This window comes from Nannospalax galili, unplaced genomic scaffold (genome assembly GCF_000622305.1).
Source record: "Nannospalax galili isolate Female #2095 unplaced genomic scaffold, S.galili_v1.0 scaffold360, whole genome shotgun sequence".
NCBI classification, from domain to species: Eukaryota; Metazoa; Chordata; class Mammalia; order Rodentia; family Spalacidae; genus Nannospalax; species Nannospalax galili.
The window spans coordinates 106,587-115,219 of NW_008345688.1; the positions used below are offsets into that span (position 1 = coordinate 106,587).

At 38.9% G+C, this 8,633-nt stretch overlaps 1 pseudogene; it reads left to right on the forward strand.

Annotated features, from left to right (window-relative positions):
• The first annotated feature begins 7,703 nt into the window (after window positions 1-7,703).
• LOC103741064 lies at window positions 7,704-8,633 on the forward strand (annotated as a pseudogene).

Below are 8,633 nucleotides of genomic sequence, written 5' to 3' on the forward strand. Positions count from 1 at the left end.
TATTAAAAAGTCAAATGGGTGATGACGAATAGTTTCAAATTTTCTTTTAGTATATTGTCTTTTCTTTAAAAATAGATTTGTTGTTTTGTGCAATTCATATATCTTAATCAAATTTAGACACCCTCTCCCATCTGTACCCTCTGTAGCCCTCCCCCACCAGATTCCAACCATTCTCTCACATGTTATGTGCTATCCTGTCAAGCATTTGTACCCAGACATCCCTCAATACAAGTTCATTCACTGGAGTCTAGCCAGCCTATCTACAGTCACTCCCTTAAAGAAGGTATACTCACCCTTAAGTAATTTGTTGCCAATAGTTCTTTGACTAATGTTGGGTCTGGCTGCCCATTTCTCTCATTCTATACTGTATTCTTGTCTGATTGAGTTGGCATGTGTCCTGTGCATGCTGTCACTACTGTTGCAAGTTCATATAAGCAAGTTCTCAGTGGCCTGAAAGCCTCTGTTTCCTTGTGTTCATGTACCAACCTTGACTCTTGCAATCTTTCTGCCCCCTCTTCCAAAATGGTACCTGAGCTGTGGGTGGATGAGTTCTAATATAGGAGTCTTATCCAGGGACACACACTCGGTAGTCTCTTATTCTCTAAAACCTAACCAGTTGCGGCCTTCAGTGTGCATTGCACTCTGTGGTATGAGGAGTTGTCACTTGTGAGAATTGAGAGATGTGTTAGTAGTCTCTCCCAGTTGTGCTCTGTTCCACGAGTCTTAGGTGTAGAGGTTACACTGAAGATGTGTCACTTAGGGTTCAGCATCTTTCAGACATATATTTTCTTTTTGACCAGTTATGGAACTCTGTAATAGCCTTCACCTATCTCAAAAAGAAGATTCTTGTCTGTAAATACAAGGACCCATAATTAGTATACAGTAAGAAACTTCATCAGTCTAGAGATATGACAGAGATAGGTTTTACTGTAGGATCTATCATTCCAGCCATGAGTATTTGCTTTATTTACAGTGCCACCCATGTGTTCTCTCCCATTGAGAGGGCTTTAAGTACAATTACATAGCTGTTGATTACCCTCTACATAAAAGTGCCACTACTGCACCAACAGAGATAGTTTGCTGTGTGAGTCATGAAGTTATTAGGCTTTAGAACTTGGCTGAGTCATTGGTTGATTTTCCTCCCTGAGCAGCTTGCATAATATCCTCTAAAACAATGAAAACTGGTCTTCAGGGAGGAGGCTTCCAGGTCATTTCTAGCTTCATTTCTCCAAATTCTGTGTCCAAAGTGTGTTCTGTCTTCAGTAATAGAGGCTTACCTTCAAGTTCTGGGAGGTCATCAAAGCCTGTGCTATTTTGGGAGTCTCTTGGGAATAACTGATCAACAATTCAAAGGGAATTTTCTAGTCTGGCACTAGCTTCCTGTTACACAGCCTTCAGGTATACTTGTGCAATCATGTTCAGACACTGTAGCTGTATTTTTCAGGGAGGGGTGACTTTCTATGCCACCTTGACTTTATTATCTCTCCTCTCTCTCCATGTCTAATTTCCCTCCTCCCCTGCTTAAGGGCCCCCATTTTCCCCTTTTTAATACCTGTCTTATATTATCCCCTCTCCCTGGGTTTCCTTTTTCCCCTTTATTTTTTGAAGACACTAGTCAAATATTTATTTTATAGAATGTTATTTTTCAGGTCATGCACTGGCACATTTGACAATAAAAGTGGCTAAAAGAATAAAATTAATGTATTAATTTTTCTATGTATTACAGTTACAAAGTAGCTCCATTAAGACAGTTTTCAAGATTTAGAACTAGGCATACAGATATCAAATAACCATATAAGGAAGTGTTCTTGAATAATAAGAAAATAGAAGCCAGCATGGTGGCGCACTCCTTTAATCCCAGCGCTCAGAAGGCAGAGGCAGGTGGATCTCTGTGAGTTCAAGGCCAGCCTGGTCTACATAGTGAGTTCCAGGACAGCTGGGGCTACAGGGAGACTCTGTCTCAAAAATACAAAAAAAAGAAAGAAAAAGAAAATAGATATTTTAAAAGTTGAACTTTGGATTCTCTTGTCAATGAAATGTGGATCTTTAAGATATATAGGTAGTCATGGTTATAATGAAATGGAATGATGCTCAGAAAAATATAAATTCTCTTGATGGCTGGAGTGGCAGCTCAAAGGTTAAGAGCACTTGCTCTTGCAGAGGACCTGACTCAGGTCCAAGCACCCACATGACAGCTGACAACTACACATCTATGGAAGTCCTGTCCCAATGGGTCCAAAATCCTCTTCTGGCCACCAAGGGCACCTGGCATACAGGTAGTGCATATATATACAGGCGGACAAAACATTCATACAGGTAAAATAAAATTTAATACATCTTTAGAAACCTAAATTTTCCTGTTTACTGAGAATCACTCATATCAATGTCTAGATAAAGTTATACTTTTGCTCTTAGACAATCACTCTGATTACACATCTGAAGAAAATAAATCATTACTGCTTTGTATTGGTAATTTTTAAATTAATACAAGTGAAAAAACCCAGAAGTGGGGAAAGCAGATTATTAAATATAGATGTAAAAAACAAAATCATATTATATTCTATTAAAGACTTGAATATGTACTTCTTTATTCTTAGCATCATAATGTATTCTTTATCCCTATTTATATAAATATATTTATGTATTTTTACAACTATTTAATTTAACATTCATAAGTACATGATGTAGGTGTTAGTACTGTCATTTCTGCAGACATAGACTCTTAGTAGCAGAGAGGTTAAGAAGTGTACACCTAGATATAAAGCTATATGGAGCACCCTCTCAGAATCATAGTTTCCAAGCACTCAAACTATGAAAAATAGCCTATTCTTCATTTAAAATGTTAAAATCATGAAATAATTGGATTTTAAAATGTACTAAGATGTAGTTACAATAGCACAGGGTTGATTAAGCCTGGTTTTGAAATTCTGCTATCTGACAACTGATAGCAAAGTTTCAGGCAGAAGTAATAGCTGTAGCTTCTCCATTGGACATTTATGCCAGGCAGTTTAGGAATGGCTCTTGGAATGCAATTAGAACATGAATCTCACAAGATCAAAGGTAGTAACTGACAATTTCCTTTATGAGACGAGTGGAAATTTGTGCATAAGAATTCTGCTAAGCACAATAGGTCACAGAAAACATCCTTGTTTTGGGACTGCTTCAGAAATAAGTAAGAATAAAACAGATCCCGACGATGAATTCAAGTCTGAGGATAAAGTCTCCTAATCTGCAGGAAGGCATATTAAAATAGTTGTCTTTGTTTAGTTGTTTATTACTTCTACCTTATTTCTACTTTCTGGTGCTCTTTTAATCCTCTACAATGTGTGGATCATTCCAACACCTGCAGTGTAACATAGTCATGAATTTTAAATGCTAACTTTAAATTCTAATTTCATTTTTAGAAGTTTTTAACTTTATTTTAGTTGTAAGTGCACTAGTGCTCTGTCTGCATGAAATACACGCACCACGTTTGTGTTTGGTGCCCAGTGAGGCCAGAAGTGGGTGCTGAATTCCCTGTAAGTGGAGCTACAGTTTTTGAGCTACCATGTGGGCGCTGAGAAACTGAACCCGGCTCATCTTCAAGAGCAACAAGTGATCTTATCCACCAAGGAAAGGCGAAGTTATGAAATTTGCAGGTATATGGATGGAACGAGAAACTGTTCTACTAAGTGAAGTAACACAGACTCAGAAAAGCAGTGACATATTTTCTCCCTCATTTGCACATCATAGCACTAATCCCTTGTATAGGAATATATATCCTGATGTAACACCAGGAGCCTGGAAAATGGAAAGGAAACAGAGTTAAGGAGAGGAAGGGAGCCTAAAAGAGGGGTTTAGTAGGGAACAGATTTTATCCAGGGGGAAATGGGGAAGATGGGGCTATTCAACTCAGAAGGGGGATGGGAAGGACAAATGAGGAACTTTTGGGGTAAAGGGGCAGGTAGGAGTTCAAAAAGGGGGATAATATTGAGACCATTTTTATAAAGGGGAAAATGGGGGCACTTAAACTAGGGCAGGATGAGGGAGGTTAGATGGAGGAGAGATAAATAAAGCTTAGGTGGCATAAAATGCCAGAGGGAAATGTATTAATTCTAACCCCCATGAAAAATATACATACAACGTCTTAGCATGAGTCCATGTGTATACCTGAAATCTATATAACAAAGAACACCATGCCAAGTAGGAGAAATCTCCTTTCGAGTTGTTGGTCAGGGTAGTCCAAAAGAATCCCAAAATATCACAGGCTATTGACAGAGCCCTTGGTTACCTCCAAGAACTTGAAGGTAAGACCCTACTGCTAAAGACGGAACATACTTAGGACACACAACGCAGAGTAATGGAGCTGGACCTGACCTGGAAGCCTTCTCCCTGAAGATGAGTTTTCACAGTTTTAAAGGATATTATGCAAGTTACTAAGGGAGAAAAACTGATCAATGACCCAACCAGTCCCCCAAACCTAATAACTACAATGACTGACACAGTAAGCGATCTCTGTTGATACAACAGTAGCACATTTATCTAGAGGATAATCAATAGCTATGTAATTGTACTCAAAGCTCTGTCAATGGGAGAGAACACATGGGTGGCACTGTAAATATAGCCAAATACACATGGCTGGAGATGTCATAGGTATTAGAGAAAACCCTATTTCTGTCATATCTCTATGCTAATGAAATTTCTTACTGTATACTAAATATCCATCCTTATATTTGCAGACAAAGGTATCATATACCACTAATCAAAAGAAGCTTCCTTTTGCAACAGATGGAGGCTATTACAGAGTTGCATAACTGGTCACACACAGACAATATACATCTGAGAGATGCCCAGCCCTAAGTGACGCATCTATAGTGCAACCTCTCATGTAAAATAGCAGAACAGGGAATAGAGGGAATACTAATATATCCCTCAAATCTCACCAGTGAAGCTTCCTTATACCACAGAGTGCAATACACACAGAAAATCACAAGTTTTAGAAAATAAGAGACTGCTGAGTGCATGTCCCCCGATAGGACTCCTATGTTAAAACTCAACCACCCATGGCTCAGTGACTATTGTGGAAAAGGGGGCAAAAAAAAGTTTTTTAAGTGCCAGGGTTGGTGCATGAACGTAAGGAGACCATTGCAGGCCACTGGAAATGTGTTCATATGAAGGTGTAGCAATGCTGATAGCATGCACAAGACCCATCATGACTCAATAAAACAAACCCAGGATGGAGCAGGGGAAATCAGCAGCAGGCCCCAACCCTAGCCATGGAACTAAAGCAAATGATTACTATGGGATGATGGAGAGTAGATCTTTAAGGGAGTGACTCTAGATAGGCTGACTAGACTCCAGTGAATGAACTTGCACAAAGGGACACCTGGATAGAAATGTTTGGCTGGAGATGACTTAACATATAACAGAGTGCCTGAAATGTGGTGTGGGGGTGGGGAGAACTATGACGTACAGAGAGGTGGGATGGGATCTAAATTTGATTAAGATATATTAATATGCAAAAAATTCAATAAAACATTTAAAATGAAAAAAAAAAGTAGTAGAAATATCAGACTGAATCATGGCATTTAGAAGAAAGGTACTCACGAAAATATAAGTGTCAGAGTCCACAGGTCCTTGGGACTACCTGGATTACCACAGTTGGTATTTAAGGAATAAAATCAGTTTTATTTGAATTCTCAGAAAGAAAGAATATTTGAAGGGGGGAAGAACTTCGAATATGCATCAAATTAGCATGCTTATTAGGTTGCAGGCTTTAACTCAGTACTTTTTTCCATGTCTCTGATGATGCTATCCTACTCTCCAGTCATGTATTAATGTTTTCTATAACTATAAAAGCATATATTGGAGTGTCATAGCAAGAACAATGCTACAGTTTCTGTACTTGGATTTGTAATTGAGTCTGGGTTCACATACTCCTTGTTTTGTAGCACTGCTCCTGAAGAATTGCTTTATACCATGCAGAATTGCTTTATAGTCTAGCTTCCTTTTGTTGTTATAAACATCTTAAAGTCATAATTACTCTGCCATTTGTTTTTGTATGTGCAGTAAAAATTCTATGTTAAAAAAGTGCACACAGAAGGGAAGAGGGGAGCAAAGGAAGCAGGCTGAACGGGCGAACCCGGAAGGTAGAAACTCAACAACTGCCTGCGGAAAACGAAGAGACTGGAAAGGAGGACAGCCCAGACTCTGACGAGGAGAAAGACGCCAAGTTCGGCTGATCACACATCATGCCCCTCGTTCTCCTTGCTGCTCTTCTTGTACAATCCAGAGGAATATTTTTATCAACTATTTTTCAAATGTGACTTTTTTTGGTAGTCATAGAAGCATTTTTGGAAGGGGAAAAAAATCCCACCTCATCCCATTTTTTAAGTGTGAATTATTTTCTTAAGAGCTGAAATCATTCGCTGTGTTTTTAAATTTTGGGTAGAAACAGAAAACAGTGAAATATTGAATCATGGGAGGCTGTTACTGTCCTGGGTGTCAGTATAACATTCCATAGAGGGGGTTAGTTTTTTCCTATGACACGGAACACACTAAAATGGCAATTTGGAGTCTCAGTCATGTAAAATGCCTTGAATATTTTAGATGACTCTAGTGTTTTTAGTAGAAATGTTCCTTAAAAAAACAAACAACAACAATAGAACACTCCTTAGTCATCCCCTGGTCAGAACTGTGTGCCTTCTGTAACACCTCTGATTCCAGCTGTCAGTTCTAACAATTTTGATAAATGTGCTGTGACAGGTGAAAGGTGAAAACTTGAGTGTGTAGCACGTGTGACACAAACTTTCAGTGGAAGTCAAGACTGTCAGCGTTTGATGATATTGTTACATGAGATCCTCCTAAGGAAATTTTACCACCAATTTTGAAGCTGAAACACCACTAAAATAACTTTAAAAAAAAAACACAATACACAGCTCTTCAGATTTTTGGTATGTGTTTTAAGAATTGTGTACAAATTGAAATGTCTGTATACTGATCCCCAACCAATAAAATATCAGTATGAAAGAGAAAAATAAAATAAATCAGTGTTTAAAATGCTTAGAATTTCGTGAATATGAATGGCATATTCTAGAGACAAAATGCAAGCTCACCCATGGCAACAGCATATTATAACTTAATCCTGGTTTCTAAATGTCACTGTCTGACCATTGACAGCAAAGACCCATGAGAAATTAAGTTTCCATTGGAGATATTTTTCAAACAATTTAGAAATAGACCCTGGAGTACAATTAAAATGCAAAACTCAAGTGATTAAGCATGATAATTGGTAGGCTCCCTTATGAGGTAAGTTTAAGAGTTTAAGAAGAGAACTCTGTATAAGAAGTCTTGTTAGTACAGTACATTGCAGAAAAAAGGCTTTACTGTAAATTGCTTTAGAAATATATTAGCAATAAACATCCTGTCTCTTGAGTAGAAGATGGTGTACCACAATAGGAATGTATTCTTATCATTTAGGACAGGAGTGCTTAAAGCAGGAAAACCTCTGCATAAGCATGAGTTTGTATACATGTATTGCAATCTCTCACTTCCTTAAACAAATCAACTTCACACAGATTCAACATTAGCTCTTGATGTGCACATCTCCCAATGCTAGAGGTCAATATGAATCTAATCCTTGCGCTTTTGCACCATCTGTTCATTGTTACTTTATTTTGTTGTTTGATTTTCAACAGGTTAAGTCAAAGTCTGAGTTAGCACAAATGGCTGGGAACAATCAAACAGAAGTGACTTTCTTCACACTCATTGGATTTGCAAATCACCCAGAATTACAAGTCTGTCTGTTCTTGGTGCTTTTCATCTGTCTGTTCACTGTGTTGGGCAACCTTGGGCTAATCATGTTGATTGGAATCGACTCTCGGCTCCACATGCCCGTGTACTTTTTCCTTAGCAATTTAGCTTTCATTGACCTATTCTATTCCTGCACTGTAACACCCAAGGCCCTAGTCAACTTCAAGTCCACAGAAATCCATCTCCTTTGTAGGCTGCTTTGTTCAAATGTACTTTTTTTTGTTGGTTTGGTGTGTAATGAGTGTTTCCTTCTGGGACCCATGGCCTATGATCGCTATGTAGCAATCTGCAATCCCTTGTTGTATTCCATAGTTATGACCCAGAAAGTTTGCATTGGGCTGGGAATAATGCCTTATGTGATCGGCTTCACAAATTCTCTGGTATCCGTCCGTGTGATAAGCAGCTTGCCTTTCTGTGATTCCAACATCAGTCATTTCTTTTGTGACACCACGACTCTTTTAGCCCTGTCCTGTGTAGATGCCTTCAGAACAGAACTAGTGATCTTTGCTCTAGCTGGGTTCACAATCGTCAGTTCACTCCTCATCATCACAGTCACCTACTTGGTCATCATCTCAGCCATCCTGAGAATCCAATCTGCAGCAGGCAGGCGGAAGGCCTTCTCCACCTGTGCCTCCCACCTCACCGGGGTCACTGTCTTCTATGGTTCCCTCATTTTCACCTATTTGCAGCCTGACAACACCTCATCCCTCACCCAGGCACAGGTAGCCTCTGTGTTCTACACCACTGTCATCCCCATGCTGACCCCACTGATCTACAGTCTGAGGAACAAGGATGTGAAAAATACTATTTTGAAAGTCATGCATAGAAAACTCTTTCCATGA